The sequence below is a fragment of the Marmota marmota genome, unplaced genomic scaffold (assembly GCF_001458135.2).
Source record: "Marmota marmota marmota unplaced genomic scaffold, marMar, whole genome shotgun sequence".
NCBI lineage: Eukaryota > Metazoa > Chordata > Mammalia > Rodentia > Sciuridae > Marmota > Marmota marmota.
The window spans coordinates 706,161-718,174 of NW_025999853.1; positions in this window are offsets into that span (position 1 = coordinate 706,161).

Below are 12,014 nucleotides of genomic sequence, written 5' to 3' on the forward strand. Positions count from 1 at the left end.
CAAAAGAAAAAACAGAAATGTCCGGGAAGGTAGCTGGGGTAGAGCACCCGGGTTGGATCCCAGCACAAACAAACCCAACCAGGAATCTGTCGACTTCTTGCCCCGCCACTGCACCCACCTCCCTTCTGAGTGGCCCCGGAGCCTCCTCACTGGCTTGGCACCTCCAGTCCTGACCCTCCAGCCACTCTCCACTGGGGAGTAGAGCAGGGGTCCTTCGAGCATGTCGGTCAGATCCCAGCTGGCTCTGCTCCGAGCCTCGGTGGCCACTCTGCCCTCACAGTAAAAGCTCAAGTCACACAGTGACCACCTGGTGGCCTCTCTGACCTCTTCTCCCACCACATCCCCCTCGCTCCCTCCATTCCAGTCACCCTGGCCTCCTGCTGTCCCTGTGTGCCCTGGCCACATTGCCCCCTGGATTCTCTGTACTAGCTGTTCCCTCTTTCTGGAATGTTCTTCCCAGGTACCCCTGTGCCCAACTGCCCAGCAGCTTGAGGTCTCGGAGGGCCTGCCTCAGACCCCTGCCACTCTTCTCTTGGCTCCTGACACTCGGTCCCTGCTTGACCCTCCCCTATATCATACAATAAAAAAACGTCTTGATGTTGGTCCCTGTCGGCTCCCCTCAGCTGCAGCGGCTCACGGATTAGCCTGAGGGCCTGAGCGCGCAGGGTGCGTTCGGAGCAGGTGTTCAATGAATACTCATCGAAGGAATGTTCTGAAGTCCAACGTCCCGTCTAAGCTCCTTCCACAGATCACAGTAACCCCCCAGAAGAGGCAGTATTGTCACCCCCATTTTTATAGATGAGGAAACAGACACGGGGCAGTTAAGCGTGCCCAAGGATATTCAGCCTGGCGACCTGGCTCTACAGCCTGTGCCCTTAATCAGCACTCTCTGCCACCTCTCACCAAGGCCAAGTTTGGGTGACCTGGTCACAGCTAGACTCCTCCCAGCATCTGGAGTCCAAGCCCCACCTGTGCCCACCTCCAGGCACTGAGGCCTGTCTCAGAAGAACCGCAGGGGACGACAACCCTTGGGGACCAAGAGTGCTTCCTGCCTGGGTCTGAGGGGCCCAGCCGCAGGTGGCTCCACCCTAAAGGAGGCGGGGCCGGGCTGGAGTCCAGGGGCAGAGGCTCGCCAGGTGTGCCAGGAGGAAGCCAGGAGAGAACCCGCAGAGCTCAGAGGGAAGCGGGGTGCGCTCTCTGTGGAGACCTCCGATCCCCCTGACCAGGCAAAGGGGCCGTGCTGGACAGCGTCCTCAGGACAGACGTGGCCATCATAACTAGTTTTAACTGCCCTCTTCCTCCCTCAGGCGTTGAGCCATGAGGAGGGCTGTGCCTGCCCCGGAGCTCTGGGACCCTGCGGGGACAGAGCCTCTGGACCTCTGCTGTGGGCACCGACTGTGCATTCGCCCTGCGCCCAACCCTGGGTGGCACTGCTCCTTCTGGCTTTGCAGCTGTGGAGGCAGGTGTTGGAGACGGAGAGCCCGGCCCACCCTCCCGTCCCTGCCTCCTCCCTCCTCCGGCTCAGCACCCATGGCTGCCCTCCTCCTGCAGGGCTTGCCCTCTTCCCAGATCCTGGCCGCCAGGGCCTGCCTTCTTCCAGCTCATCCTCGCAGGCCAGGGTCTTGTCTCTGAACACGAGTCCCTGCAGGGGGACCCTGCTGCCTGGGCTACCTTCTGTCCCCAGGGCTCTGCCTGTCCCAAGCCTACTCTCTCTCTGACTTGTCAGGTGAGAAGTGCAGGCCCGGGGCCTGAGCTGGTGCCATCAGACCTCGCGAGGCTGGGCTGGGGGCTTGCTGGAGAATCGTCCCACCCAGCAGCTCTGGGACTGTCCCTCCCCTGGGACCTCATAGCCCACTCGCTGCTCACACTGCCCACCTCAACCACATCGCCTCCTTTATTTATTTATTTACTTTTGGTACCAGGGAAAGAACCCGGGAGCGCTTAAACACTGAGCCACATCCCCAGCCCTCTTATTTTTCACTTGGAGACGGGGTCTTACTAAGTTACTTAGGGCCTTGCTAAGTTGCCGAGGCTGGCCTCAAACTTAAAATCCTCCTGCCTCAGCCTCCTGAGCCACTGAGATTACAGGCATGTGCCCCTGTGCCCGGCCTCCCCTCCCCTTTTTAGAGTTCAGTTTATTCACTGTAAAATGGAGCACTGAACCAGGAAGACCAGGTTCCTTCCAGAAGCCCAGAAGAAGCTAGAGCAGACACCCAGAAGGCTGACGGAGCTTCCTGTAATCAGGGTCTCGTTCATTTCAGGTCACCTGTGGTACAGCAGAGGAAGCTGGAGCTGAGAGGTGACCAACTTGCCCAGGGTCAAAGAACAGGCAGAGTGGCAGAGCTGGGCCCACAGCTGCTGGCCCTAGTCCTGAGCCCTGCCTCCCCTCTGCCTGAGCCAGGCCCTTCCTGAGGGCTTGGGGGAGGGGTGGGCCCCATGGAAGAGCCCCTCTCTCTGCTCCTCCAGGAGCTGAGTTCACAGATCCCTGGGGAGCGGAGCAAGAAGGTGGCAGCTCGAGGGACAGGGACAGGTCCGGCTCACTCTCTTCTATCTTCCCAACGTGTGCGTGGTACCTGGCCTGGCACCGAGGACGCCCTTGGTGAATAGTTGCTGGATGACTTGCCAGGGGATGGGTGGCCGGGGTCAGCTACCCATGATCACTCTGATCCCCTGACCAGTCCATACGTAGCCACCTGCCTGCCCACCTACTGCCTCTCTGACTCACTGCCCTCCCTGGACACCAGCATCCATCTAGACTGGAGCTTCTCCAGCTCACTGGGGTGAGGGACATTAAAAAAAAAAAAAAAGAATCTTTTGTGGATCAATACTTTAAGAACAGACAATAAAAATGAATGACTAGAAACTGATTGCCGTCTTGGAGACTGCAGCTATGTTAAATCGCTCCAGGGTTTCTAAGCTCTACTTACCGGTTACCTTCCTGGCGACAATTCAGGAACGGCACCATCTATAGACTTCGGTGAGGTCCCTCTCGAGGGACAGTATCATCCCTCCGCCCCTGCTCTGCCTGACAGCCCCTTGCCCTTCCTCCTGCGTGGAACAATCAGCCACCAACTTCTTTCTGTTGTAAGGTCTGGTTGCTGGACCCTCCTCTCCTGCCTGCTGTCTTGCCGCTGCCTGGCCAGGACAAGTTCTCTAATGTTCTACAGGGCCCCGGTCACCCCTGAGCTGAAACCTGTAATGGCTCCCCATTAAGCTGCAAGCTGGAGCTCGGCCACAGGCTCTCCACAGCCCGGCCTTGCAGACTCCCGGACTCCTCTCCTGCTGCTCCCATGAGCCTGACGTCCGTCGGCTGCAGCATTCCCCCATCTACGGGAGCACTCTGCATCAGGACTGCCTCCCACAGGACACATCTGACCTCAGCCCCTCTTTAGCCAAGCAGGTCCTGCCCTGCTCTCTGTCCCAGCTTAGGTCCCTCCTCCCCACCCCAGAAGCCTCCCCTGAAGACCCTGAGCTTTCTGCCTCCACCCTCCCTCTGGCTCCAGCAGGCCCTCTGCCCAACGCTGCTGCAAAGCCTGGTGTCCCACCCGACATTGTCCCAGCGCAGCAGGTGAATATGCTCTCACCCACGGACCCTGGGGCAGCTGCTCCAACAACTCCGAGCCCTCCACTGCACAAGGCCCAGCAGACAGAGCACTCACGCAGAGGGATGTTGCAGTTTTAATGCAAGAATTTTCTCATTAGTCACAACAACCCTGTGAAGGTCATACACCCAGTGAGTGTCACAACAGTATTCCACGCTGGGTGTGGTAGTACCCACCTGTAATCAGGAGGATGATAAGTTCCAGGCCAGCTCTCGGCAACTTAGTGAGATAGTGTCTCAAGACAAATAAAAAAGGACTTGGGATGTAGCTCAGTGATAAAGAGTTCGATTCCCAGTAGCCCCTCTCCCAAAAATAGGATTCCAACTCTGTTTTTTTGGCCTCTGAAGTTCAAACTTTTAAATATGTATGTGTAGCCAGACCTGGTGGTGCACACCTGTAATCCCAGTGACTCAAGAGGTTGAGGCCAGTTTAAGGCCAGCCTTGGTAATTTATAGAGATCCTATCAAATTTAAAAGGCAGGGACGGGTGGTACTGGGGATGTAGTTCAATGGTGGAGCACCCCTGGGTACAATCCTTAGCATCCAAGAATAAATATCTACATGCATAATAAATATTTGTTGATAACAAAGGCATACTAACCAAACATAGATCAGGCTTGTAACCTTGTGATATGACAAGGTTAGATTTAGGACAAAAAGCATTTAAAAATAATGAGAAACATGAACTCGATAAAGCCAATAAGCGAATCCTGATACAGATAGAAAAATGTAAAGATATAGCACCAAATAACATGGCATCAAAATCCACAAAGCAGATACAGGAGATTTGAGGAGAAAATGAATTACATTAGGTAGATTGTAATCTACGTTTCTCAGTCCCTAACAGAGTGAACAAAAGGGAGAATCTAGAACAGTTTGCTGACCAAGAAGTTGATGTAAACCCCAAGACATATATGCTCATGTAGGCAGACACACAGACGTCTACCCCTCCCCAGTTCAGAACCAGTTCATCCACTGTGCATTTATTTCACTGTTCAGGTAGACACAGACGCATCCAGATGCACCCATCCGCACACACGCGGGGATAAAAGTTTGGAAATGTTTAAATCAAACAGTCGTATTCTCTGGACATTGCAATTAGAGGTGAGTTTTACTTTTTGTTTCTCTATATTTTCTAGTTTGTCCATGGGAATGTCCATCATATGTTTTTACATTGTTTTTAAATGCAAAGCACATGAGAATTCTGGTTAGTTGAAGGTTCACATGATGCAGATTCCAGTTATATCAGGCCTGCCCCCACCTCTCCCTCCATGTAGGAGTTACGGGGGTCCAGTGAGGGGACACACTTGCCATACATACGCAGGTACATAGAAAGTGCCAGGCCCACGTTGAGTACTCGGGGAGTGGCAGGTGCCATGATTACCACCGGTTTCCAAAGTCTTTCACTTCAGCCATTGCTTGGTCAATTCTCAAATCTCTCCTCTTCTCTCCCTGCCTTGGCCCCCTCCCATAAGGCTTCATCATTTGTCACAGGGTTGACACTCCAGCCCCCTAACAGGCTGCTGGCCTCCAGGCTGTTCCAGCACCTCCCTCCCCCTCCTCTCCTCCAACCTTGAAGCTCTAGTGATACTTTGAGAATTCTTTTGTTTTAAAGCTGGTGCTGGGGTGTAGTTCAGTGGTAGAGTACTTGAGCGTGCCCAGCGTGTGTAGGGCCCTGGGTTCTATCCCAAGGGAGGGAGGGAGGGAAAGGAGAAGCCGACCCGTTGCCACCCTCTGGTTCTTAAAACGCCTCCTTGGCTCCCCATTGTCCTTAGGATGAAACCCAGGCCTGCCACCCTTCCTGTTGTCACCTACCTTTCCCTGCATGCTTCTTTCTCTGTGCCTCTGTTTATGCGTCCCCTACCTCAACCATCACTAGGCCAGTTTTCCTTCTGTCCAGCCCTTCTCCCTCTTCGAGATTTGACCCCAATACCACCTCCCCTGGGACGCCCTTCTTGATTGGCCCCAAACGCAGCTGAGTTCGCTGAGCACCGGGCTCTGGTGCACTGGGACTGCATCCTGTAGATTCTTGGGGGCCCTCTCTTGCCCGACACCTGGATACACTAGAATGTGCCCGCCTCGCATAATGAATGGAATTGTTAGGCTACAAACAAGTTTTAAAGGACTTTTGCAGGTTAAATTGTAAAGTTTGAATGTTTCTATTTTGGCGTGTGTGTGTGTGTGTGTGCGGTGCACACCCACGCACGCGCGCACAGGGGACGGAGCCCAAGGCCTCACACAGGCCAGGCAAGCCTTCTCCCCTGAGCCACATCCCCAACCTTTGCCGTTCCCTTTGTGTACTTTGCAGCTGGCTGTTTTTGTTGTTATTGATTGTTTTCTTTTGATTGCAAACATTTCTGTGGGCCAATAAAAAGCCTCCAGACCCGTCCCCCCAAGATTCCAGTGTGAAGGGTTTAGAAGGTCCCAGGCACTTTCTGCATCCCAGCGCTGACCACTGGTGAGTGGTCTTGACCCACCTGCCTCCCCCATGGGACTGGGGGGCCTCAAGGGCAAGGCAGCGCCTAACTCCTCTCTGTGCCCTTGGAATGAATAAATTCACAAACTCCCCTAGAAATCTGCCTTCTGTCTCTCTGGACCTAATCTCCTTGCAACTCATTTATTTCTGTATCTGTCAACTGTGTCTCTATAAAGTCCCCCAGAGGTCTTCGTCAGTTCTCTCTGAAGCTCTGTGTTAGAAACACTAAGTGTCCAGCAGGTGTACAGAAGAGAGCCTGCCAAGTCCCCGTGTGTCCCCTCTCTCGAGCCTCATGACAGATTCTGTTATCCAGATAAAGGAACCGAGGCTCAGTGGAGGGAACCAACGTGCCACGTGGGAGGTTGCGCTCCCACCACATGCCAAGCCCTGCGCTGGGAGTTGAAGCTGCATCAATGAATGCCGAGGGCTCAGGGTATGGGTCCCTCAGAGGCAGGGACCTATCAGAGCAGAGGGTGGCGGGACCTCATTGGCCCACCAAGGGTACTCCATCGACTGTATGTCCTCAAGAGTTCCCAACTTTGACAACGTTGGAGAATGTCACCTTCAAACACCTACCACTCCCCTAAGCTGAGAGGGACCCCTGGGATACCCCGGCCCTCACTCCTGTTGGATATGTCCCTCTGGGTAAGGCCTCCATCTGGCAGTCGCCCTCAGGCCCCCACCCAGGGTTGGTAGAAGAGCTCGGGCAGGCCTGGGACACCTGCTGTCCACCTTTCAGATACCTTTCTAGGCCACAGGATCGGCACCTTCTCAAAGGGTCCCAAAGAGAATCTCCCACAACCCCCCATATTTGTAGTTCACAGTGTGCAACAGGCCCCACCGCCTTTCCACATCCTCCCCCTCTCCCACTATGGATAAGGAACTATCTAGGTCCACTGGCTTCAAGAGGGAGCATTTGGGCCAGGACCTGGGAGTCCAGCCTCCCAGCTCAGTGTAGAAAGACTGAAACTCAGCTCAGCCCCAGGGCCTTAGAAGGGGTGCTCCCTTTTCCAACACCCCCTCACCGACTCCCCAGTCTGCACAGTAAGACATCTGGCAGGACAGCCTCTAAGGCCTGCCAGCCACAGCGTGCCCAGAGGCTACCACGACAGGGAGGCTGGTCATCTTACCAGCTCTCCGGAGTTGCCACTGTGGCCGTGCCCCTGTCCCCGCACAGGCCACTGGGGAGGCAGTGCATTCCAACAGGACCAACAGGATGTCACCAGGTATGGAAATGAAGCTGGCAGGAGGGACCTCTGGGAGCCAGGATCTCCCCCTCCAAAACCTCGGCTGAGGAGGCCCCAGAAGGATCCCTGTGAGTCCCGCAGCAGGGCTCAGGAGCCGAATGGTGTGCATGGCAGGCCCTCCAGCCCAGGGCAGTGGAAGCCGCCCAGCCCTCCAGTGACAATAATAGTCACAATAACAACAAGGACAGTAGTGCCCTTGCATCTGTGTCCAGCGCTCTCCACCTCTTACGGCTTCCACTCCAGAGCGACGCTGCCTGCTGAGGACGACGGACCCATGAGGACAGGAGGTCCAGGGCTTGAGAATCTAAGGGGCTCTGCCCCGGCCACAGGTCGGGGAGTGGGGTGCCTGCTCTGACTGTCCCGAGCCCTTGCCCTTTGCACCCCTCTGGAGGCTCCAGTTCTCTGCGCCCCACACGGTAGAGGCATGTTGCCACCTGGTCCCTGGCTGAGGCCCGGGAGCGGGCAGTCAGGGCACCATGCTGAGAGGCAGACGACCCAGGCTGACCCGACTCAGCACCCCAACCTAGGGCAGGCCAGGGTCCTTCTGGGCCTCTGCCTGCAGGTCCACAAAGCCAGAGTGTGACCTGGAGCTCCTCCAGGGCCTGCCTTGTGCTGTGACATTCAAGACGTCTCCAGAGGCGGTGGCTGACACAGGGGGCTTGGCTGAGAAGCTGTAGAGGCTGAGTCCCTGATGGCCCAGAGCCCAACGCCCCCACACACAGCAGCTCAAGGTGTCTGCCGTCACCGTGGGATGTGTCTCAGCTGCACCTGGAGCCAGGCCAGCAGGTCTGAGACAGAGGGCACAGCTCAGGGACCAGGTGGCACTCCAGAGCGCCCCACAGCCGCTCCCCCCAGGGTGCACCGAGGACCCCTAAGCAAAGATGGGGGACATCTGGGATGCCCAGGAAGGCAGGCCTGGTGGCCAGCCCTGACAGGCCCACAGCCTGGGCTGCGCTCCAGGCCCCAGGGGAGACGGCAACATGGGGGTGGAGGGTGCAGCCATTTGGGAACAAGGAAGGAGAGACTTGGTGTGGGAGCAAGGAGAGGGGGTCCCCTCCTGCACATCTGGATGAAGAGCAGGCCCCACCTCGGGGTGGAGGGTGGTAGGTGGTGCCCCCTGCCAGGGCGGCTGTGCTACCAGCCGGGCCTCAGTGCCCTTCCTTTGACATCAGCCTGAGGCCTCCCACACACCTCTCCTCTCTCTCTCTCTCTCTCCCGCTCTCCCTCTCTCTGTCATTCGCATTCCTCTGGGAGTCGATCAGGGCTTGAATGACACCCCAGATGACTCTTGCTATTAATTCCCACACAGAGAATGGGCCCCTTGTTCTCTCCCAGAGGAATGGCCAAAGCCATCCCAGAGCTCCTGACTTAACCCTTCTCCCGGCTGCTCCCCACACCCAGGCCACCGGGCCAGCAGGGGGTGGGGCACAGTCTGGGAGGACCGGGGCTCCTCCGGCCCGAGATCCTGGAACAAAGTCCCAGGGAGGGAACAGAAGCCCACCCCAGCCGTCAGGGGAGCCTGACCCCAAGCTGTGCCTGTGGTTCTGGGCAGGCCCTGTCAGCCAGGCCTCTGCAGCCAGACATGGGAGGCCCAGGGAGGCCTTCTGAGGGGCAGGTGGGACGCAGGCCCTCCTTGCACCAGCCCCGAGAGGGTTAACAAGGACTGGAGGCAGGACATGCCCTGTCAGGGCCTGCTGCTGAGAAGAGATGGGTGCCCCTGGCCTCTTTTGATCCTCTGAGCCTGGAGGATGGAGAAGGTTGAGTGGAGGCCCATGGGCCCTTGGGCCCCGCCCCGCCCTTGCTCCCACCAGAGGCCGGAAAGGAAAAGCCAGCTGCGACAGTGACAGTGGGGAGGCCGCCAGAGGCCACGTGCCTGTCACTGTGCCACGGGGAAACTAAGGCCCAGGAAGGGGCAGAACACAGCCGCCCTCCCCCACAGGCCTGAGGCACAGCCCAGTTCCCAGGCCCCTGAACCTGACCTTCTCCTGCCTCAGCCCAGTTCTGCAGGCCTGGCTGGGAGACCCCAGCAACCATCTTGGGCTGTGCCTGAGGGCACCTGTCCTGTCATCCCTGCCTCCCATCCTGTTGTGAGGGTGAAGCTGAGACTCCGTGAGGGTCCTGAGGGTCACGCCCCTGAAGACGCAGCCCCTCCACTGCCCCCTCCCCACCTGCCTCCTGCCTACAGCAGAGCTGTGGAGCACAGGGGTTGGGGAGCAGGGCTGCCAGTGGTCAGGGCCCAGAGGCAGGGGCAGCAGAGCTGGGAAGGCAAAGAGGGGCCCAGGGTTCTGGACGCGGGCCCAAGGAAAGGGCAGGGTGACCCAGGTTATGCTGGTGGACTGGGCTGGTAGCCTGGGGAGGGAAGGTCCTGAAGTCAGGCCAGGAGGACCCCTCGCAGCCCAGAGCAGCCATCGCTGCAGGCATTTGCATAAAGCTTGGGGTTCTACCTCATCTTCACTCTCCATCTCCCTTCTACCCAGGACTTCGGACCCCCAGGCAGGCTCCCTCCATCTCCATGGACAGAGAAATGCAAGGAGAGAGAGAGACAGAGAGAATGTGGCCGGGAGAGACAGATAGATGGGGACCTCAAGGGCAGAGACAGGAATGGAGAAGGAGAGGAGCAAGGACAGAGAGGTCATTTCCGGAAGGGAAGATCTTCCAAAGGGAAGAACACAGAAGTAACTACCTGGGGGTCAGAGTTGAGAAGCCCCCCAGAGCGAGGAGACCAGACAGAAAGAGGAGGAAGCAGAAGCAACGTGGAGAGAGAAGGCATGTGGACAGAGACAGGAGTGGGAGAGAGGCAGAAAGAAAGGCAGGAGCAGGGGCCCTGAGGGGAGTGGGGACGGGTGGAAGGCGCGGGCCGCTGGGCTCTGTGGAGTCCCTGGGCACAGCAGCCTGCGCCTAGGCTCTGTGCCCCCAGCCCTGGCCTTCCCACCGGGGCTTCAGATGAGGAGTCACCAAGGGAACTCCCTCAGTGGCCTGCCCAAGTCGGGCAATTTTCAGGCCGGGGACCTTGAAAACTATCTCCTGGGCTGGGGCTGGGGCTCAGCGGGAGGGCGCTCGCCTAGCACGCGCGAGGCCCTGGCTTCGATCCTCAGCACCGCGTAAACATAAATAAATAAAGGTCTTGTGTCCAACTACAACTAAAAACTAAATATTAAAAAGAAAATCTCCTCCCATAGTGCCCCACCAGGTGCGACAGAATCACTGCTGAGCCTTGAAAACTCCGAGTCCCACCCTAAGCGGCAGCCTGGATGGGGCCTAGGAGTCAGTATCTATAAGTTCCCCAGCGATCCAGCTATGACGCCAGGTTTGGGCCACTTTGGCAGCTAAACAGAACAACGGTGGCCAGAGAGGACCATGCCCCACTTGAGGTCAACAGCAGTTCCCAGAAGAGCTGGCCGCCCAGCCTGGGTCTCTTCCTCCTGCCAGGCAGGTGCCTGGTGGGCGTCGCACAGTGCACAGGAAGGGCTTAAGAGGTAGTGTCCTCTCTGCTTCCCTCCGTCCCTCTAACCTCAAGGCCCAGGTCCAGCTCTCCAGGGCTGCCAGGGCAGTCACCCTCCTAAGACCCAGAAATGAAATGGGAGAGAGGAAGGCACTCGGCCAGGGTGGATTTTCTGTCCTGCCCGCTCCCCTGAGTGCTGAGTGCCAAGGCCTGGGGCTGCAAGCTCTCGCCAGAGAAGGGGTGGAGGGTGGGGCAGAGGGAGGAGGGAGGACACTAGTGCTTCCTGTCCCCACTTTGCCCTGCCTCCCTAGGCTCCGGGCCGGGCCGGGTCCCCTGGGGCAGTGTGTCTGAAGCTGACAGATCTGCCCTGTCCTTCCTGCCTGCTGGGGAAAGGGGTGGAGAGGGCTTGGATCCCCATCCCCTCCTCCCCTTCTCAAGGTTCTCAGGGGCTGGGCTCCCCACTAAACCCAGCCAGACCCCCAGGGGCCCAGCTCCAGAGGCAGGAAGCACATTGGACTGGGAACTGGACAGGGAATCACACGCCTCCCTCCGTCGCACGGGGCCTGGACAAGCCTCCCTCGCCCTCAGCCTCCTCTGGGCTCCCTGTGCCTCTCTGGCCTCCCACTGCCCCTCCCGCCACCCTCCCCACGAGGCTTCATTAATTTGTTCTCTCATTCGTCACTGGGCCCCTCCCACACACCCCGCTGCACTCAGGTGACCCCTGGAACCACGGAGCTGACATCCTTGTGGGGAGACCATGAACCCTGGGGCAGCTTCATAAAGTGCGCAGAGTGCTATAAAGGGAAAGTCCCCAGGCCGGCAGAGAGGATTACGGTTCTGGAGGACAGGGGAGGTGTCTCCTCTGCACATGTGACCTATAGGCTGAGCCCAAAGGAGGAGCCGGCAGGGAGGGGTGTGGACCCACACCAGCAGGGGCGACCTGACCCAGGCCAGGAAACGGGCCTGTTGGGGAGAGAAGGGAGCAGAGGTTTCCGTGTGTTACTCCACTGTCCATGAGTTCATAAGCACTTACTGAGGGGCTGGGGATGTGGCTCAAGCGGTAGCGCGCTCGCCTGGCATGCGTGCGGCCCGGGTTCGATCCTCAGCACCACATACAAACAAAGATGTAAGATGTTATTTCCGCCAAAAACTAAAAAATAAATATTGAAATTCTCTCTCTCTCTCTCTCTCTCTCTCTCTCTCTCTCAAAAAATTAAAAAAAAAAAAAAAAAAAAAAAAAAAAAAAAA